Genomic DNA, 22,973 nt, shown 5'->3' on the forward strand with positions numbered 1-22,973 from the left:
TACTAGATATACCTATTTGTGTGTCTTTGGTAACACACTAGAGAGCGGTTTTAATCGCGTACGTGAGTAAATGGCTATGTGCTTATTCTGACTGTAATATATACCAAATTTCATACAAATCGGATCAGTCTTAATTCATTCATCTGTTGCGTGCAAATTTTGTTACTTCGCCGTTTACGAACAGCGTCGTCATTTTTAAGAACGCTCGGCATTTTGTCGATGTTTACCCTGTGTACTATGTCTGGACATTTAATAAAATGCCTATATGTTATCTATAAAATCCTCTATATTTTAGTGAATGTCTTATTAAATCACTTGGGTAGTTTCTGAGTTTAGCACTGACTGATATATCCTTGAGAAAACTCTACAAAGATGTTTTAAAATCACACAAATATTGTTTTATTTGAATGTATGTATAAATATTATTTATATTATTATGTAACGGGAATGAAAGTACCTACATGAATATTTATGTCATTAGCACTCAAACAATATAGGACTAAAATGAAAAGTGGTAATGCGGTCAAATAAAGTTCTCGAAGGACCACGTCTACAACACATACATATATGCTATCCGTACACTACATATTGCTACACACATACATAATATTCAATATCAGTCCATTAACCATACAAATAGCAGGGCAAGGTCGACACACAACCTGACAAATCGTCCACACCTACTGACTAACCGACTGAATTACAGGGTACGGTCTTATGTGTGTAGCGTTAGCAAATAAGTTTATAATAATTTTTCGGGTTATTTGTTATATTTGTTAACAATAAATTTTGTAGTTGAGAATAATAATTCATAAATGAAAACAATCTTATAGTTTCTTAACTATAATGGTTAACTATACAATTAAGCGCTTCGAAGAAAAAATAAACCTGGCAGAAATAGTAGAAATTCAGAACGCTAAAATTTTATACTTGATTTAATAAGTATAAAATTTCAGCATTTACCTCTCTGTCAAATCAAGAAAGTCTACGGACACATGTACATTTTTTAATAGAAGTAAATTAAATAATATAAAAACAATGTAAATAATAATACATTCGGTTCTCAATAAACAATCAGCTTACGTAATCCAGTAAATTACATTCTAGACGCTACAGAGTTATGTTGCTTGAAATCAAACTCAAGAAAACACATAAGATTAAACATTCATGTTTCCCCACTAAATGTACGAAAATCTTTATATATTTTATTGCACCAAGGATCTGTATTTTCCTCATCATCATCATCATCATTCCAGCCTTTCAAGACGTCCACTGCAGGACATAGGCCTGTATTTTACAACGTTATTATTATTTCCTAAATCCTCATAAATTATTCGAAGCCGTAATCTATTCCCACGGAATTTTAAAATAAGCTAATGATTCTTTCAAAGTTTTATTCAAATATTCAACTTTCTATCCTTCTTCCCTTTATTATTGGGCCTGTTAAAGTATCTTTATTATTTGATTTTGTAACATAAATAACGTCCAATCAATTTTAGATATTTCTGTCAATTTCATATAAACCGGATTTTTTTGCTGACCGTACATTTTTCTTGAACTTGATTAAACTGAAGTTAATCACAATTGGTATGTAAATAATTTCTTGACATAAATTAAAGTCGGTACCTACGAAGGGCAGAAAATACTCCTTTGCTTGTGACGTCGCGGTCGTAAGCATTTTCGCTCGATAATCGTAATTCCAATTTTAATCTTATCCATTATTTATTGTAACATAATCATAGAGATCTTATTCTATAGAAACCTTTAGTTTCTGTGATCTGTGAACATAATTAACACAAAAATTTTGTTTTTATTAATAGCTCAAAGTAAATATTAAAGTGTTATAAATAAAAGCAAGGAATTTAAAATTGTATGACTGATACAGACAGATTATTATTATTTACGATACCACGGTACAATTTCAAATTTACCTTAAAAATGCACCATTTCTCGTCACTCCATCTCAACCATCAACCAAATCCACGCACTTTTTTTCAACCGAAACTAGACATGAATTTATTTCCTATTTACACAGATTTCAAACACTGTCAAAACCAGCATTTCCCTTCAATAAAGTAACACATAAGACCAAAAGTTGAACGCAATTCTCTGCTATTTTTTCACCGACTTCATCTGAGAGCCTGGTACTGACAGCGTTGAAAAGTTAAAAATATATCCCAAGAGTTACTATAACCCTTGTCGAGTTTTCTTAAATATGGGCTACGGTTTTGAAGGTGTAAATGTGAAAATGTAGAGTTTTGTTAGTGGGTAGAGCTTTTAGTGTAAAGTCAAGCTTTTAGTATTATTTTATTTCGAACATTTACAGTTGCACAAAACGATGTATACTTTATTTTAAAGTTGTCTTACGTCAATTCAGGAGGTACATCACTTTAGATATTGAATTACACGAAATACAAAATAATGTTTTTTTTTCATTATCTTAAAGCTCGATTTTATATTACTGAAAAAACGGTGCTTTTCATACTTATAGTAATTGTATTCAATTGAAAATGTGATCTGAAAAAAGAAATGTTGGAAATTGAACTGTATCCAAATTAGATTTGGATATCATCCAAAATTATTGTTTTTAATTTGCTACATTCACCAGAAATCAAACGCAGATTCTATTCATATAGTTTTAACGATCAATAAAATTTTCTTTGAACTTGCAGAAGATAACTTAGGTACTAATTACAAAAATAAAAAATTTATAAATCACGAGAATTGTACAGTACAATACACACAATAGAATGTATTTAATACTGAGTTGGCTAGACTCAGCAGCAACGACGTCAGCAGTGTCATATTACTATATTGAATAGACTGTTATTGAAAAATTAATAAATTTATATGGTACGTACTATTTATGTACAAATATTTCATGAATTTTATGTATAAAATAAAAAAAATGTGTAGCTAGTAGATAAGTAATTTTAAATTAATTTCAATATTACAGAAAATAAATATAAAAAACATAGCTCCGCCGAGACAGCTTGCGCTGCCGTGACCAGGATTCGAACCTGGGTTACTACGGCCACAACGTAGGGTCCTAACCACTAGACGATCACGGCTACCGGAGCAGGTGAGGATGATATCGAAATTTGGAAACGTAATCTTCAAATTACTTTCTCTTTAAACATGATTCGATAAGGTATGGTTACGTGATGTTATGCTTGGATGAGAGCGTACCGTCGGCAAAAACATAATAAATAAATAAATATTTTTTAATTAAAATTGTGGGTATCTGGTAAGTATCAGAATTTTAATGATCTAATTATTAAACAAATATTATTCCAATATTTATATTGGACTATCTATCTCTATGTACCTACATAATAATATAATATAAATATAATAGTAGGGGAGCCCAAGAGGGGATTTTGGGATTTACTCGAGCGCGTCAGATTACTATAAGGGACGGTACCTTAGCTATTCATTAGTACCTCTAGTCAATATGAGCAGTTATGGTTGGTGGGTGCGCTCAGGGGCCCCGCTGGAAAATTTGAATAATCCATAATTCCCTAAGGTTGAGCTCGAATCGTCAGATTAGCGAAATGGGGACTTCTTATATTGTAATTAACCCCCCCATATATTAATCTGACGCGCTCGAATAATATTACTTTAATTTTTTACCCTTTCTTCATAGCGATTAAATCGCCACTTAAATCGTCAGATTAACGTATACTATTTTTCAGTGACGTCCTGGAGCATGCAAAATATCAATATCTAACGCGCTTGAGTATTTCCAAGCCAATTTTTTTCTTTTTTAAATTAAAAAAAAAATCAAAAAACCCTTCCCCACCGCTAAAAGTGAAAACATTATAGGACCTTTTTTTCTCGCTATGGTCTAATCTACCAATTCTAATAGGTTCCCGTGACGCTCGAGTAAATCCACATTTAGCATCCTGGGCTCCCCTACTATAATGTCTTCGGATATACATATGCATACCACTAGAGATTTTATTGTAGATACTAACATAATTTTCCGTTACATTTTTCATCAAAATTTTATTAATTTTCAATTCATTTGCAAGTGGTTAGATACCTAATAGATATTTTTTTCACCAATTTGAGAACATAATATAAAACTTGTTATGTTGACGTTACAATACAATACAACAAAGTAAAAAATAAATTGTATTAGTTTTTATATTTCAGCAACCAATCTTCTATACAATGTCTAACGGTAAATACTTTAAAAGCTGTCTCATGCTTGTAGGTTCCTATAAAATTTTAAATTTTCTCATTTTAGTGCTCATAATATGATGCGTCGACATTTTATGAGTTTTAATATAATATTTTTAGTTGTCTACACAAATAAGAATGTTACCGAACAAAGCCGCGGGATTAAAGTAGGTATGTCCTACTTTAATCCCGCGGCTTTGTTCGAATTTTCTTCGGACATTGCCATTTTCACTTTCAGTTAGGCTCTTTTCAATTCATCAACATTGGTTCAGCTATTTAGGGTAGCAATATAAACAAACATATGTATTATAAAAATAGCTAATTGTTTATAATTACTTATTCAATACGCAATTCGCCATTTAACTAATTAGTTAAATTCGTATACTTCAAAAAGTTTCCTATCTTTATGTTTTATCGTATTTGCATATCAATGTACAACAATTTGTCGTCTCATTTGCCAATTTTATCACTCACAAGAGTAATTTGCCGCCATTTTGGCTTATTACGCTTTCCCGCTCTTTTGTTTGCGCGGGAAAGAGACAGAGGAACCGTTTAATCGGAATATTTTGAGGTTATTACCGTAATAAAGTCTTTTGGTAAAATCCTTACGTGTATTTATTTATTGTGGGTTAAATTGTTGAGTCATAAAAGTAACATAATATGTAGAGCAAGTAACTTATGCGGCTCTTGGTCTACAACTATTGTCATTCCAAATTTCACCCAAATCGGTGCTGTAGTTTTGCAGTGAACTTAACAGACAGGAAAGCTTTCGCATGTATAACATTGGATTGCTTTTTAAGGATAATTTATTTAAAAGCTGCCTAAATAATTTGATAAACAAGAGTTCATTATTAAATTATTTATCTAATTAATTTGTCGTAATTTCACAACCATAATATAAATCAACGCTATTCGCATTGAATTGCATATTGATAATTCGTGATTGTGTAGAAGTATACCTAGCCCAAAAATTTGGATTATCAAAGATTTAAAAAAGTTACAAAAATGTATGCAATCTCAATTCACACCAAAACGATACCGCAATAACATTTTATCTTTTATTTTGTAAAATAAGCATTTTACAGTCAAAAAATATAAAACCGTTTCAAGCTCTCAAGACTATTTAATCGATGCAAACGAATATTTGTATGCTAACGTAGATAACTCTTTGACTAGTAAACAGTGAGGATCGAAACATCGATAGCAAATACGGGAACTAGTGGATGTTTGCTCTATCGATATCGATAGACTAATGATGTACTCTCGATTGTTTAGCGCGAATGCTAGTTTCGCAATAGAAATTGTTGATTTCTGTTTATATGAATGTGTGTGCAAATGGTACTAATGTTAGAATTTAATTTACGTTTAAGTTTATTTGTACTATCTCACTATTAATTAGAAGAAAACTTGTGACGTGTGCGCACAGGTGTGTGTCTCTGTCTAGCTGCTACGTTTTTCCGGATACTACCATCCGCGCTTATGCGCTACACACAATAATTACGTATGAACGTAGTATTTAATCGGATAAAAATACAGTATGAAGTATGCAGTGCGAATGCAATAAGCGGTCGCATTAGTATCTAAATAAATAATGTAAAAAAATACATTACTATTTATGACCAAAATTCTCTTAATTTGCAAACGTTAATTAAAAAACAAAACAAAATATAATTCGCATGTACTTTTTTATACGTCTGTATATTTTTAATAACCCCACAATGTTGTGAAACGTATCTGAGTTCATAATATATGAAACATTTTACGGGGTATAAAGTTGTGATACATAAAGCGTTACGACGTACACAAGTGACGGTCTATTGTGTCTCTCCATGTTTCTTTGTGTGCCACGCGCCTTTCTCTGTTATCTCTTTGTTAAGGGATAATAGCAAATGTATAAATAGATATGATTTTTTGTATGTGGGTAGTTTTTAGTGAGGAAGACGATCCTACTTATCTTTAACTTTTAAGGAATAAGAAAAAAGTAGAGCAATAGGTAAAAGTAGGTGACATAAGACATTTGGTCGATCGTGTGAAATTTCTAAGGGTCATTTTTTGAACGAAAAGCAATATTTTTAAACTAAATAGCTTTTATTCGCAAATATAAGTTACATACCTACTTATATTTTGTAAATATGAATTAAATATATTACCCATAACAAAGTGTTCTTTCATTTTACCAGAATATGGATTCGAATCCACAACCTCTTTAGTCAATTAAATGGTTTTCACGCAGCTCCAAACCACCTTATATCAACAATAAAGGGTTTGCATTACAAAAATTGTTCTCGTAAATTTTGTTGCAATATTGACGGCTCACTCAACCCTTGAACACTTAACCCATATCGGAACGTTTATTTTCAAGAAGAATCGATTAATAACAAAAGAGGAGGGATCATTGAAGAATGAGACGCCGGTTCGGTCACATTGACGTATTATTAAGAGAAAGATATTTTTTAAACACACGGGGAGTCGTTTGATGCGGGAACGCAAGTTTTGGTCAATAAAAATGGATTCACTAAAAAAGGATTATAGTGAACTTAAGATAATTAATAGCAAGGTAATTGTAGCAAACTGTGAGTTTGCAGAAACATATAATTAATATAATATAGATAATATAAAGACTGGGAAGAAACTGGCCTTCGAAACACAGTTTACCACTAGTTCGATGGTCAGGGTCTGAACATAATGCTGTACCTGTTTCTTGAAAAATATTTTTTTTTTTTTTTTTTTTTTTTATAAACTTTATAAATTTCATAATTACTTACGTACTTAAACATAGTTTGGGCTTTACGGTAGGGAATTAGGTGTACCGTAAGCACAGAATACATAATAGTAGGTAGCTATAAAATTTTACATTATTTATAACAGTCTTTTGTTTATCAGTGTCTCGTATAACTAAATGTGCGATATAATGAAATATTGGAATAGCGAAAATCAAATGCATACATGATAATCCTGATATTACACATTCATTACACGATAAAAAGTTAAATTTGATAAAGAAATTTTCAAATAAATATATAGGGTAAATCATAGTATACCTAAACGATTCTAATTTTAAATTTACATAACGGTATAAAATATGGTTTCCGAAATACTTCTCCAATTACATAAATATATGTGTGCGTGTACTAGTGTACACACGTAAGAATTGAAACTTCTTTATGACCTTATTTTTCAAAAAATAATTTACTATATGCAACTTTACAGAATTACGTCGAATCACGCGTGGTGATAAGAAAAAGATGGCGCGTAACGGAAAAATGTCACGCGTAACGAAAAAATGTTACACGTAATTTTTTCCAACCCCGATAAAGAAGTTTCACTTCAAACATACACAACAAAAAACGCCACGTTTACCATAATAATACTAATCCGTATTTTCCTTAAGCCGCTGGAAAGTTTTACCGATAAGAAATGTTTTTATATCAACTTCCTCCAAGTATCTTGAAGTAAATTATTAATACCATAATCCGATAGTGTTTTCATGGTATATTTCATTATGCATTTACCAGTGTATTTTTGTTAAAGTAACAACTAAAATTTAAATGTCGAAAATGATAAAACTCTTGTACTAGTAGAATACTAACTTCTTTTATTTCGAATATATAGATATTAAGTAATAGGTAGTGAGTACGTATTTTTTACGTATTACCGTAGTACCTAATTATATGGTAATCTGTGGTGTCACTACATAGTATAAAACAAAGTCGCTTTTTCTGACCCTATGTCCCTTTGTATGCGTATCTTTAAAACTAGGCAACGGATTTTGATGCGGTTTTTTTTTAATAGATAGAGTGATTCAAGAGGAAGGTTTTAGTATATAATCTATCAGGTTTTAAACAAAGCGGGCGAAGCCGCGGGCGGTAAACTAGTTACTCGTATAATATTCGGAGTAACGTTAACTAATTATATTTCACCAATTTCTAACCCGTTAAAAAGCTTGCTTATCAACATTGTAACAACACAATTGTTAACGTCTCAATATAAACCTAATCGTGTGTGCCCATGAAAAGAAATTCACCCATTATGCTCGATAAAAAATTGAAAAAGCATCATAATGCGATAACGTGGTACTTTATCTGGATATTCTATTGTTGCGGCATCGAGTAGGCGTTCACGTGCTTTCAACATTGTATTCTGGAGTGAACTAGATTGTTCTAGAATGTTCGAGAAGTAATGCTTCGATTTTTACTAAAGGTCACCCTGTAACCCGTGCTAGTATTTATTGTTAGATAACATCAGGAGACCCAGTCGCTCCAATGCTTGCTCTACCATAAAAAAGGAATAATTATGGACATGAATTACGTAGGTAGGTATGTGAATAGAAGATATTTTTCAAATATTTATCATAGCTCAAATGTTAGCTGAGATAAGTAATTAATAATTACGTACTTAATTGTGCAATTTATTATCTAAAGCGTGTTCGTTAGACATGGCACAACTATTGAGCTGCGAACTTCAGAAGTAACAATACTAGCTATGTTGCCATCCATCTTTATTTACCTATAGCTCGAAAAAGGTTCTACAATAATTAATAGAAACAGAGGACCCATATCAAAAGACCTTACGATACGCAGAAATATTCATCTGTGTGTTAAAAAACTCTCTGAAATTCTTGGTCTAAAGAGTTGAAAAGAGAATATTTGAAACTAGATTAGTTTACAACAAATTATAAATTTTTTTATTTAAAAAGCCAATACTTATTACGGAGATGGAATCCCTTCATATAATTTTACAAACGCCGTTCGTAATATTCTGTTAAATCTTTATTATAATATTAATCATGTAACACTGTACCGTATAAGAGTATAATCATGAACCAAATTTGTCCTAAACCTATAAAATGTAATCCATCAAATAAGCAGTCATAATTCGTCCCTGTAGAATAAAATTACCATATTTTCACACACACAGAAGCAGCATATAAAGACGTATATGACACTACAGTTTTAGAAACAAATTCCTTCATATGCTATTTCCCTTTACATTTCAAACAATGGAGCTATCGATGTATGAAGACGCTTTGTCGAAGTCACCTTTGTATCAAAAGAAAACGTGTCTCTAATGAGAGTTCTTTATGCACTTTTTCGCTTTTAAAATTATGACTGAATGTATGGTGTTCGTTAGCATGTTTAATGTCGACCCTCGTGTCGCATCCACTTAATTAAAGGAACCGTTGACATGTCTGTTTATTGAAGATACACTATTAAAACTGTAATTGCGATGTGTACAGGATTTAAAATTTGCATTTTTACTTAGTGTAAACTGTAAAAGTAAGTTGTAACTGTAACAAATTTTAATGAATAGGTGTCGAGTGTAGCTTTGGGCATGTGTAATGTTCAATGCTATTTGGAGTTGATATAGCTATTATTCGTATACTTTATTTTATTTAGGTGTTTCTAAATTAAGTAGTATAGATATAAGTAAGGTAAAATGTGTGGCACTCGGGGACTGCCGCGGTAAAGCTATAGCATGCCTTCAAGCCACAACTCCGTGCCTGTCGGAGTGGGGAGCGTGAGGTTTTTCGTTACGCAATTTCTGGATTCGGTCCCCGCGCTCAAGGCCAGCGATAGAAGCTATGCAATAGCTTAAAAAAAAAACATTGCGTAAACACAATAACTAAAAGTACAATATTCCCCGTCAACAACACATCGATATGCCACTTACCATCTAAACCAAAGGAAATCACACACCGGGCTCCGTTTCCAATCTCGCAGTGCATTTGCATCACAAGGGTAGTCTGTTCAATTCCTCGTGAATGCAGAATATAGATGCAACGTCTGGCGACAAACTAGATTCGTGTGTTGTATAATGTCATATGAAAAGCTTTGGAATTTTTGTAGGGTTCGCTTATATTCGTTGGGTCTATATGGTATGATAGGATAAGAGTCTATTATGCAATGTTAACTTGGAAAATGTAAAAAAGAGTTCTATTGTTTAGTTCTAAAGTTTTATGAAACTTTTCTATATACTCTAAATTTCAATGAATATGTCTATTTTTTTATAAAATGTATATTATTAATAATCCTTACTAATTAGTAATTAGTAGTCGTACTGGAAATCCTTGAGGGAGGCCTTTGTCCAGCAGTGGACGTCCCACGGCTGAAACGAACGAACGAACGAATTAGTAATTAAGATCGTAGAGGCGGTTTGTTTTCAAACTTCATTCACTGCAGAAGTTGAAACACCTGTACATATATTTTTCATGCATTTAAACACAATAAACAACATATATTATTACACGATAATGAAAACTCACTTTATTTATATAATATTAAATTTTATCAGAATTCAGAACATAATCAAATTTACAATTAAACGAGATCAATTAATAAAACACTTCAACATCCATTTATAGAAAAAATTAAATTTAACAAATATAGCATAAAGCCAAATTATTTCATGTAATTGAAATATTGTAAAGCTGAATACTTAGTTTGTTTGTTTGCTTGCCTTAACGCGTTAAATCTCAGAAACAACTGATCCGATTTGAAAAATTCTTTCAGTGTTAGATAGCGCATTTTATGAGGCAGACTATTATATTATTTCATCACGCTAAGACTAATAGGAGCAGATCAGTACGGGTAAAACCACGGAACAAAGCTTCACTAAAGCACTAGAATAATGTCAATTTTTTTTGGTTATTTAACGACTAAGTTTCAACAAAGAATTGAAAAATCACCCTTTAATCAGGCGAATAAAGCCAGGGTAAAACTACACACGACTATTTTTACGAACGGGTCCAAAGTCAAGAGAAAATTGAGTGGAAAAGGCATTCGTCTTCGTTAAACATGCGACAGAGCCTTCAACTGTACGAAATGGTAAGTTTATGTGACGGCTTCGAAAATGTGTTGGAACGTTTTCATTTTGAGTGTTTCTAATTTGTTAATCCATACAAATATTATAAATGCGAAAGTAACTCTGTCTACTAATATTATAAATGCGAAAGTAACTCTGTTTGTCTGTCTGTTACTCAATCACGCCTAAACTACTGAACGAATTTTCATGAAATTTGGTATGGAGATATTTTGATACCCGAGAAAGGACATAGGCTACTTATATTTCCCTGGAAAATGACGCAATCCAGGAAATCCCACGGGAACGGGAACTATGCGGGTTTGTGTTAACCTAGTAGAATCATAAATTATATGAGTAAATTATAAATTATATACTATATATTATCAAAGTGAGACATTATGTAAGATTTACTTATACTGCGGATCTTAAAAGATTACAGAGTTTCTTCCTACTTCTTCTCTGTAAAAACTGTTTACCGAACTGGTGGTAAATATTTTCTTATTGAATTTAGAAGATCAAACGCGATTCAGTGATGTGTTAGAATTTATTTTAAAGAATACGCAGAAAGCATTAGGTACCTTCCCTTTTCCTGTATTTTTACTTTGAAAATATATCAACGCTTACTCATTGAACTCGATATTGTTAACTTAAAATTGCTTAAATTACTAATTAAAGTTAATTTATTGTATTAATTACACTTAATAGCCACTAATTAACGTTAGTTACTGTTATATCTTTCGTCATAACATATTTTTAACATTAAATACTATTTTTTATATTAATAATCTGAATAGGTGTAGGTACTTTACTTTTAATTTTAACGCACCGACTAAACTGTCTGTTAAATGAAGTGGTTTGCGTATTAAAATTTAACGAGAACAACTCCTGTCAAAGTACGGGAAAGCTGTTATATGCAATCAGTAATTAAAAGTGTCGACAGGTTTTAGACTAACCACATTGTTTATGTTTAAACGAAATATTTAGCGCTTGGCAGAGATGGTTTTGAAAATCATTGATGGCTACTTTTTAATTGATTTTTCATCGCTTATAGTTGCGTGGTTGTGACTTGTGGATGGATGTTGTTTTATTTATAAGTTACTACATAGTATAAATCAAAGTCTCTTTCTCTGTCCCTATATCCATCGCTTCTATCTATGCTTAAATCTTTAAAACTACACATCTTATTTTGATACGGTTTTTTTAATAGATAGAGTGATTGTAGAAGAAGTTTTCAGTATATAATTAAGTACTTCCTGAGATTAGCGCGTTCAAACAAACAAACAAACTCTTCAGCTTTATAATATTTGTACTTATATAGATTTATAATTTAATTCCCGTACGCATTACATGGTTATAATAAATTATTATTTTCATTTTGCAATCTATTTCGCATAAGCAGAACACAATATGCAGAGATAACAATTTTTCCCTAACTTATGGGTTTTTATATCGTTTCAGCCCTTTATATTCGCGCCAAAACGATTATTATATTTTTTATCAGATCGTGATGGAGGACGTATGGAGGTTATTATTTCTTACTGTTATTTTTGCTTCAAATGTGTTAAATTTTTTAGGCGAATGGAATGAAGGTTGGCATTTAATGATAATGATTCTTTATTGTATAAGAACATAATATGATAATTAAATTCATATAAAAATATCTTGAAGACGTTTAAAAGTGAGATTAATTTAAATTAAAGTGAATTTAAATTAATTTCATCAAATAATGTTAAAAAGAAATATCATTTGTATGAAATACCAAAAATGTCATGTTTTAATTGTACTTTTTTGTTCAGTATTGTGGAGTCAAATACGAGTCAAATAATAATTATGAATGTTTCTTTATTTCAGTAGAATGAATAAATTTTGTAAAAGTAGGTTTCCAAGTATTTTTATAAAAATAAACTGATACTAGATTAATTAACCACAGCAGACGATCGCAGGTGCTTTGCTAGTCTGTGATATATGGTCCCGTATCTGAAAGTTCCAAAACAGATGTGCTTGTGTACGATGTCTTTTTTGTCCTTCTTTTAACGTAAATAAAGTCCTTTACTATGGAAAAAGAAACAATTTTATAGCTAGATCCAAATGTAGATTAAAACATATCGATGTTGACGACTTTGAAGAACAAAATTTATAATATTTTTTTATTACAACTAAGTCACGTTACGTAATTAAAAATACCGTTGTTTAAAAACATCCAAATTGTTAAGATAATCTTTAAAATGTGATTATTACATGCTTAAACAGAAACAACAACAACAACACAAATAACCGGTTCTGTTTATTTTATTATTTCATATAGCTATACTATAATAATTATTATAAAGCTGAAGAGTTTGTTTGTATGTTTGTTTGTTTGAACGCGTTAATCTCGGGAACTACTGGTCCGATTTGAAAAATTATTTCGGTGTTAGATAGCCCATTTATCGAGGAAGGCAATATATCATCACGCTAAGACCAACAGGAGCGGAGCAATGCGGGTGAAACAGCGGGGAACAGCTAGTATAATATGCACACATACAGGCTTCTAATACCAAATACTTGTTGAAAGCAACGTCATCAATTATTATTTTTTAAAGAAATATTACTAATCTAATTGGTATAGGTACAAACGAACAGGACAAAACCTCATTAACCAATTTAATAAAAATACTCTTGTTAAAGGACGTTTATTCTGCTGTTCATTTACCTTATTGCATCTATCCTTTCTGTAAGCTATTTAAAAATTTAATCAAAGCGCTGGTTTACAATAGTATATTAATCTTCAATATGAGCTTAACCGTAATTGCCTTGCACTCGTATTTTAATCGTAGGATATTAAAACTAGCAGCGTTTTTCTTCTAATTTAAATTTTATTAGACGCTCGGAAGGCGAAGCTAATATGTACTGTATTTTATTATAATAAGGAAAATTGTAGTCTTATTTTTGAAAAGGATTTAATATGCTATTAATTTTATAGATATATAAGTAAAATTCGATGCAATGAACTCGACAATTACTTGCATAATATTATTCGATAGTTATTATTTAGAGGATTTTCTAATCCTTAATCATTCTGATTTTCCAAACTGGCCAAAAAATAAAGTTCTTAAATTATGAATAATGTATTCAACCCGACGTTCACACACACATACACTCATATAAAATACACAATGTAGGTACTTACAAACTTTTATTTTTAATTTATTCTTTCCTCTTTGACGATGTAGTCAAAGGTCTTTAGAAAAGTCATGGAATACGTCTTTCGTAATTGAAAAGCCTGAATATAATGAAAGTTGATCTTTTTCTTTGCAAAGTTAAATAAGGGTTGGGTTACGTAAGACCTACAAGCATGCCAAGTTTTTGTATGGAAATCCTAACTTTCCTTACTACTTGGTAACGTGACTACAATATTATAGATAAAATTTTTAATGAGCGGAACTTATAAAGAAGTTATCGGGAAGTAGCTGTGATGGCTTCGGTTTTAATTACAAATTCATTTTATGTAAGAGGGTAAGTTCTAAAGTATATTCTTATATTCTATATCTAGATTATTTACTTATATAGTTAGATAGCAGTTTAAATTCGGAGTAGTAGAATATAGTATTTTCGTCACACTACCTATTTGTATTTTTGAATATAAATTTTAGTACCTACCTATTTAAGCTTAATTTACAACCAGGTATTTATTTATTATTTATTTAACACTTTATTGTGCAATAAACCAGGTACATAAAATAACAATTTACAATAAACAAAAGCACAAAGGGCGGCCTTATCACTATGCAGTGATTTCTGCCAGGCAACCACGGGGAGAAGGCAAAGAAGCGAGATAATAAATTGAGAAACAGAAGAAAAAAAAACAATTATTAGATTGAGTAGAAGTAATTATATAATACAATAAAATGCATATACAAGATACACACAACATACTATACATTACAATAAACTAATCATATTAATACAACTAAAGACACACATACATACAAATACATACTAAATAGTAGTAACTATATAACTAAAAATATATATAAATATACTCAAACAGGTATTGTTTCTCCGTTTATATTATTCTTGTATTTTTAATCCATACTTAATATTATAAATGCGAAAGTAACTCTGTCTGTCTGTCTGTCTGTTACTCAATCACGCCTAAACTACTGAACCAATTTTCATGAAATTTGGTATGAAGATATTTTGATACCCGAGAAAGGACATAGGCTACTTTTTATCCCGGGAAAATGACGCAATCCCGGAAATCCCACGGAAACGGGAACTATGCAGGTTTTTCTGTGACTGCGCGGGCGAAGCCGCGGGCGGAAACCTAGTAAAATATATTCTGAAAGTAAATTGAAACCTTTGAATTTATTTATAGCCCGCACAATAAAATGTTTTGAACTGATACTTCTACGGAGGGCTATTATTAAATAACGTAACCTTGTGTCATGTACAATAAATTCGTAATAAGCTCTACACTTCAAATAGCATGTTAAACAGCCTCATTTAACCACTAAACCACAAAAGCACAACGCCAATTCCCCATTATATCAAATACACCTCGAAGGTATGAACCGCTATATGATAATAAGGTTCTAAACCCCAATTTGCCTTGCAAAAACTTTCCGCGGAATTGTATTTTTGGTCTTTATTCAAATTTTCGCATGGCAACGTTAATCAAGCAAGGATTACTTGTAATAAAAAGCCGTGTTCTTCAGGGACTTGAATAATCCAGCACTTTCGTTTATTGAATTAAGAGAATTCTCGTGTATACGCTTCCTACATTATAATAATGCTTCAATTTGTAACTTTGTTTGAAGATTATCCTGCAACTTTGAATCGGGTATAAAAGATTTTGAAACTGTTAATTGCATGGTGTTTCTTATATCTGCAATTATATGAACAAATAAAAAAAAATGTATTCAATAGGCAAATTTGGTAGTAAGTAAGTACTTATAAAATTATAGAGACAGGTTTTAATAATTATATTTTAATTCATTCTTAGTTAAAGTAAATGGCTCCTTTGTCCAAAACTAAAATAATAATGTTTCAAAGCACTATTATAGTCTCTTGACAATTCTTAACAGTAGAAGAGACATTCTGAATAGACGATACATACTTTCTTTACTTAAAACAATAACCATTTTATAAGCAAATGTTTGCATAAACAAAAACGTTTTGTGTTTTGCCTATTAATAGTTCATTTAGATCACATTCATACAGATAGTTTTCTAATGAAAAAATATAATCACTATAGTATAAAAAACAAAAAAAACACACTTAAGGGGCTACTTACTGCCAATTGCCTGTTTTCTTCGTCTAACTACTCTTCGGTTAGTGAATATAAATGTCCAAAAAAAATATGTCCGAAAAAATATTCCAAAGTGGAGCCTTTCTTGTTTGAATTTTCGTAACTACGTCTAAACGGTATGGAGTTTTGCTATTTTTCTTTCACAATAATATTTTAAAAGGTGTTTGTCATAAATTCAACGTTTGGCGTGACAAGGCAAGTTCTTATTGAGCTACAAATAATTATTTACTGTTTTCTAATTGAAATGAAATGAGCGGGTCCGTGCGCAGGCGACGGGCGGCACTGTAGCTCGAACTGTCGGACGAGGAGGTTGTGCTGCTCATTCTCTAAAATTGTATTTTGCTTGATTGTGGATGGCAATTTTGTGCAATTTTTTTTTTTGACAATTTTGTGCGTGCGCGTGGTTTCACATAAGTTTTCTTTTAACTATGTTTGCGAATATGTGCCCGCCTGCTACTAACTATGTTTTCTATTAGAAATCTTGTTTTGAACTTGTTTTTTTCTCAGTCGGGTTTTTTAACAACTTTTTTATTTTATGCTTTTTAGTGCACATTGATTATATATTGAGTGCATATTGACCAAATACCCGTTACGTCAAGATGGCGCGGCGGGACTTTCTCAGGCATTTTGAAAATTATGTATCTACTAGCTTACCGCCCGCGGCTTCGCCCGCTTTGTTTTAAAAACCTAATAAATTATATACTAAAGTCTAAAACCTTCCTCTTGAATCACTCTATCTATCAAAAAAACCCGCATCAAAATCCGTTGCTTACCTAGTAGTGGGAAATAGCGACTTTGCTTTATATACTATGTAGTGTTAACTAATAACTTACTTATTCGTATAACACAAATATAGAATTCAAATGCGTCTATCGTCGTCATACTTAGTTATTTTTAACAAACAAAATTTTATTTCCATGTAAAATTCAATATAAAATTCGAACAAGGATTGCTTTCTATCAAGTTACAATCCACAAAACGTGTAGATCTATGAACGACTAGATTTCCGTCCGCGGCTTCGCCCACGTTTGCAAAGGAAAATCCGCATAGTTCCCGTTCCCGTGGGATTTCCGGAATAAAAACTATCCTATGTGTTAATCCAAGTTACCCTCTATATGTGTGCTAAATTTCATCGTAATCGGTTCAGTAGTTTTTACGTGAAAGAGTAACAAACATCCATACATCCATACAAACTTTCGCATTTATAATATTAGTAGGATAGATTTCCGCCCGCGGCTTCGCCCGCGTTTGCAAAGGAAAACCCGCATAGTTCCCGTTCCCGTGGGATTTCCGGGATAAAACCTATCCTATGTGCTAATCCAAGTTACCCTCTATATGTGTGCTAAATTTCATTGTAATCGGTTCAGTAGTTTTTACGTGAAAGAGTAACAAACATCCATACATCCATACATCCATACAAACTTTCGCATCTATACATATAATAAATCTGTAGAAGGGTCAATTCTGTACATTGAAAATATCGAAAAAATAAATAGCAGGGGGTGTTACTATAGATCGATACCAAACCCAAATATGTGATTAAAAAAATTTTTGTCTGTCTGTCTGTCTGTCTGTATGTGAAGACATCACGTGAAAACTACCGGTTCGATTTCGATGAAACTTGGTATAATTATACCTTATTATTCTGGGCGTAAAATAGGATACTTTTTATCCTGGATAAATACGTAGAAAAAAATAATCTTAATTTTTCAGTTATCCATAGACGTTGTTCTGTAGAACCGCGAACACACGTTGCGTATTATTATAGGCCTTGCCGTATTTGGGTCCAATAGATATTTATAAGATGTCATTGTCAGAGTTACTCAAAATGGAGAAATAAACCATCCACGCGAAGACCGACATCCGCGCGGACGGAGTCGCGGGCGGAAGCTAGTTTATAATATTAGTAGGATAGATTTCCGCCCGCGGCTTCGCCCGCGTTTGCAAAGGAAAACCCGCATAGTTCCTGTTTCCGTGGGTTTTCCGGGATAAAAACTATCCTATGTGTTAATCCAAGTTACCCTCTATATGTGTGCTAAATTTCATTGTAATCGGTTCAGTAGTTTTTACGTGAAAGAGTAACAAACATCCATACATCCATACAAACTTTCGCATTTATAATATTAGTAGGATAATTTAGTGCATAATTATTAGGTACTATTTTCTACTTTCGTAAAAAACTTCTACTCTAACAGGATTTCAAGATATTCTATAAACAAAGTGTTCCCGCCATTCTGACGTCAAAACAATAAATATGCGTAACAAAAATAAGATGGAGTAACTTTCTATACTTATTTTCCGATTTTCAAAAATTCGTTCACAAATAGGGGAGACCGGGTACAAAAGTAACACTTTGTACTTTTGCCTTGATTTCTCACTAGGTGTTACTGTTATCAATAAATTAATATAACCATATATAAATTTAGTTTATATTCTTTACACTACCGACTCAATTTATTACATTATGTAGTGTTTTATATTAATAAAAGAAATTTAAAAAAAAATCGTCAGTTGTTACTTTCGACCCCGTAAGCAGGTCGAAAGTAACACGTCGTGGGTCGAAAGTAACAAGATAAAGGGGTTGGTAATTAATACAATATTATGATGGTAAATCAACAAATTATTTGTTTAAAGACTTTGTATTAATAACACATACACACATATCAACTTTTGTATTTTAAATATAATACTTACAAATATAATACAAAACAAATCGATAAAAAATATTCTTAGTTTAAGATTCCCTTAATTAATCTCATTAGATTAATTAAGGGAATCATTCTTTTATAATTAAAAATTCTACATCCTGCATCCATCCACTTGCATTCCCAGCTCCAGCACAACCAACAGGACCCTACGGACAATACGAAAAAAGCGGGATGTGTTCTCCTAGGACCTAGAGCATTAATGGCAACAGCATCAGCTACTAATTTTCCAGGCTCTGCTTAGGTTATGGCACCTACTTGCTTAATCCATTTTTAATTTACAATTTTGTTAGGTTTTTGGATAGTGGTCACCCCTGTCTCGTCCATATTCCAAATATCTTTTGGCTCAAATCGGTACCTTTCCCAATACCTCAGCAAGGTTATCAAAAAAATTATTCACATTATGCTCGTTGGTGGAGATAATCGAAAATAAACTGCAGAGCACTCGATTAAATAGTCGCGTTGATTACTTTACTTGTTATTAGTGAATCTCGATTGACGCAAGGTAGCTGCACTAGTATTACCGGCTTTTATTTTTTTTATTAGTCTATATAATGTTACATGGCAAATATTATATTTTTTTTGCAAGGCCTCTAATTGTTGCACTATGTTTCAAAATGCTCTTCAGCCGTGTCGGTAATTCCTCGATCAGTAGTTCTAATGCGTTGTCACGGCATTCTGTTGAAGTAAAGATGTACATAAAAATATACATAATCATAATGGGACAAAAATAACATGTTACTTTTGTACCCATTGGGCTATGTTACTTTTGTACCTGTCTATATTTTTGCCAAGATGTGCAACAAAACTTTAAAACGGAACGTGCTACATAAAAATGATTATGAGCAATGTACAATTACTGTAATCAAGAATGGATATGCAAACATTCAGATTTCTATCATCCTTTTAAGACTACGTAAACGTTTAATAAAAAAATGTCGAAAATCTTACTTTTGATTCGTGAAAACACGTTGCGTCCTGTCACACAGCCTAATAGTGCGTGACGCACGCGGCGAATGAATACAGTTAAGGGGGGCGCTCTTGGCTATCACCTGATAGAGGCTAAGCGGTGTTCGCCCATTGGATAAATCTAGAGAGCATTTGTTACTTTTGACCCACCGTTACTTTTGTACCCGGTCTCCCCTAGGTACCTATCATCACTGATTTCATTTCACAAAAATAAATCTATGTTATTTTATTATTGTAGGTAATATAAGCATGATACACTTTTTTGCAATCCTTATTATGATACCTATAATTTGATACTCATATTGCAGAAAAAGATTTTTTTTTTTGTATTTTAGTCTAGCACCCCACATTTTTCTTTTTTATTGTCACCTATCTAACAAAACTTGGGCTAATACGACGAATCTAACGATACCCTAATTAAAGAAATCCATCCAGTGGTTCGGAAGATATCAGAGTATAAAGAATATTAGATACAAAGATAGGCGCGAAAAACATAACCCTATTCTTTTTAGTCGGGTTATAAAAATGCCCGAGCTGCTGCGGAACGCGACGCGAGCGGATAGTTGCGATAGCGGATCACGCTCTGCGCACGTAAAAATGAATCGGGGGTGCTTGGCTAGCGCGGGGAGAACGTCCAAATCCTCAAAATCGTTTCACTGTTACATCAACCTTAAACTTATAAAATAATTGCATGGTCAGTGGTCACCGATACTTGATTAGTGTTCAGTTTGAATTAAATCTAAAGAAGTCGGTTACATGGAAACAAGACGGTTACATCTTAATCTTATCTTAATATATATATATAAATCTCGAGTCACAATGTTTGTCCTCAATGGACTCCTAAACCACGTAACCGATTATAATAAAATTCGCACACCGTGTGCAGTTCGATCCAACTTGAGAGATAGGATAGTTTAAATCTCAAATCGGTTAGAGAAAGCGGGTGAAGCCGCGGGCGGTAAGCTAGTAATATTATAAACATATAGCTGAAACTAAGACGTGTTAAAAATACGTTACAATTATTTACACATCTACCAAATTTTACTACGCATTAAATTTCAATACCTCTTGAAGCGAATCCGTGGTATTATATTCAAATCGGAAAGTCAAAAGTAATTTTCCCCAGAGTGTTGACCGAGGTTCTCCAGTCAATGTAAGTATTAGGCACTTAACCTGTATTTCTGATGAAACCGAGATATTTTTTCGGAGGATATCGATTATATCTGCTTGTGTCATTGAAGGATCACCTGTCAATGAGGGAGGGAGTATATGAGCAAAACAATAGATAGATGTGTTTGTTATGATCACTTTAGGTAATTTAAAAACCTTTGTATGCTATTATATTAATATTTTAACATTTTATTAAGCGTTGATGCTTAGCGTTGATGTATCCAAAATGTTTTAACCGCTCCGTATTTTTTTTACACGCTTTTTATTAGCTTCAATAAGTCTAAACATGAATTAAAAATATATTATTGAAACTGTGGGCTCTGACTGCGACAGATACAAGTCGCCGTCATCTAGTTGAATCTGCTATTTGTTACTATATGAACATTTTTCTTCAGACTTGTAGCCGATCAATAATTTTAACAAATTATAATGGTTGCCAAAAGGTAATATTTGATTCAATGTGACCGACTCGCTTTTGGACTTATTTCAGGTAGAGCCACATTCTATTTATGAATCAGCCGAAAAATTGGGGTTTCATGAGTTACCCTTTGATATCAATGTAAACATCTCAACCTTGGAAATTAAAAGTTGATCTGTTATGACAATATTGTACTAACCTAATAAATTTTTAAAGAATTGAAAAAATTCTATCACGAGGCGAGACAGAATTCGCGGTTTCGAATCCCGTTCTGTGATAGAATTTAGTCAATTATTTTTAATTTATAATATGTATAAGCATATGAATGTTATAAAACTAAAATATGAAATTCGACATCGTACCTTATGTTTAAAATATAAAAGTATCTATATGTATAAGTGTAATGTTATTATCCATAACAGTATCACCGAAGTCAAAATCGTCTTCTTCAAGCGTAGAGTGACAGGTACCTTCTAGGGAAGCGCCACAGGAAGCGCGTACTATCTTAGTACCTTAGACCATGCTTAGACCACATGTCAGCTTAACATCAGGCGAGATTGTGATCAAGCGCTACCTTATCCATACTAATATTATAAATGCGAAAGTAACTCTGTCTGTCTGTCTGTTACTCAATCACGCCTTAACTAATGAACCAATTTGCATGAAATTTGGTATAGAGATATTTTGATACCCGAGAAAGGACATAGGCTATTTTTTACCCCGGGAAATAGGATAGGTTTTATCCCGGAAATCCCACGGGAACGGGAACTATGCGGGCTTTTCTTTGACTGCGCGGGCAAAGCTGCGGGTGGAAAGCAAGTTCACAATAAAAAATAAATTACTAGGTAAGTACTATTATAATCACAAAAGCTTGTGATGTTTAAATAAGTTCAGTTAAAATATAGATATTCGTTGGGATTTTCTTTGAAGTGTTAGCATTCCCAACATGTTAAAATCCCAACGAATGCATTTTCAAAATAAGGTCCTTACATTTTGAAATGTGGAAAAATCAACAGGCTAATAACATAATATTTAATTCAGCAGAAGTCGTAACTTTTTCCGTCTGACTCTGAGTGAGGTTTTAATTTAATTTTTCATACTGTACGTAATCCCTACGATGCGAGTCGACGGTACGACCTCTTGTTTATAATTTAATAATATGTGTTCCTGGTAAAGTTTGAATTGTGGTCAACTTTGATAATTTCTGTACATTTAGGTAATGTATCATGGTTTCTATATTATGTAGTTTACTAATAGTTCGTCTGTAAATAAAATGTTATGCAATTGAAAGTTACTAAATTTACTTATACATGTTTACCTTAGCAGAAAACATAGTCAAAATAAAAAAGAAGTTTAACCAGGAACGGAATATAATCAGAATAGATATTCAAACTTCACCGAATTTAGACAATTTCTTGAGAGAAATTCTTCGTTT

The 22,973-nt window shown here is 32.2% G+C and overlaps 1 non-coding gene across 1 annotated transcript; it reads right to left on the reverse strand.

The window, feature by feature from the left end:
• Positions 1–2,999: 2,999 nt before the first annotated feature.
• Positions 3,000–3,071, reverse strand: Trnah-gug. Its single transcript has one exon. It is a non-coding gene; the product is annotated as a tRNA-His (tRNA).
• Between the last annotated feature and the right edge of the window lie 19,902 nt (positions 3,072–22,973).

Source organism: Colias croceus, chromosome 3, assembly GCF_905220415.1.
Source record: "Colias croceus chromosome 3, ilColCroc2.1".
Lineage (NCBI taxonomy): Eukaryota > Metazoa > Arthropoda > Insecta > Lepidoptera > Pieridae > Colias > Colias croceus.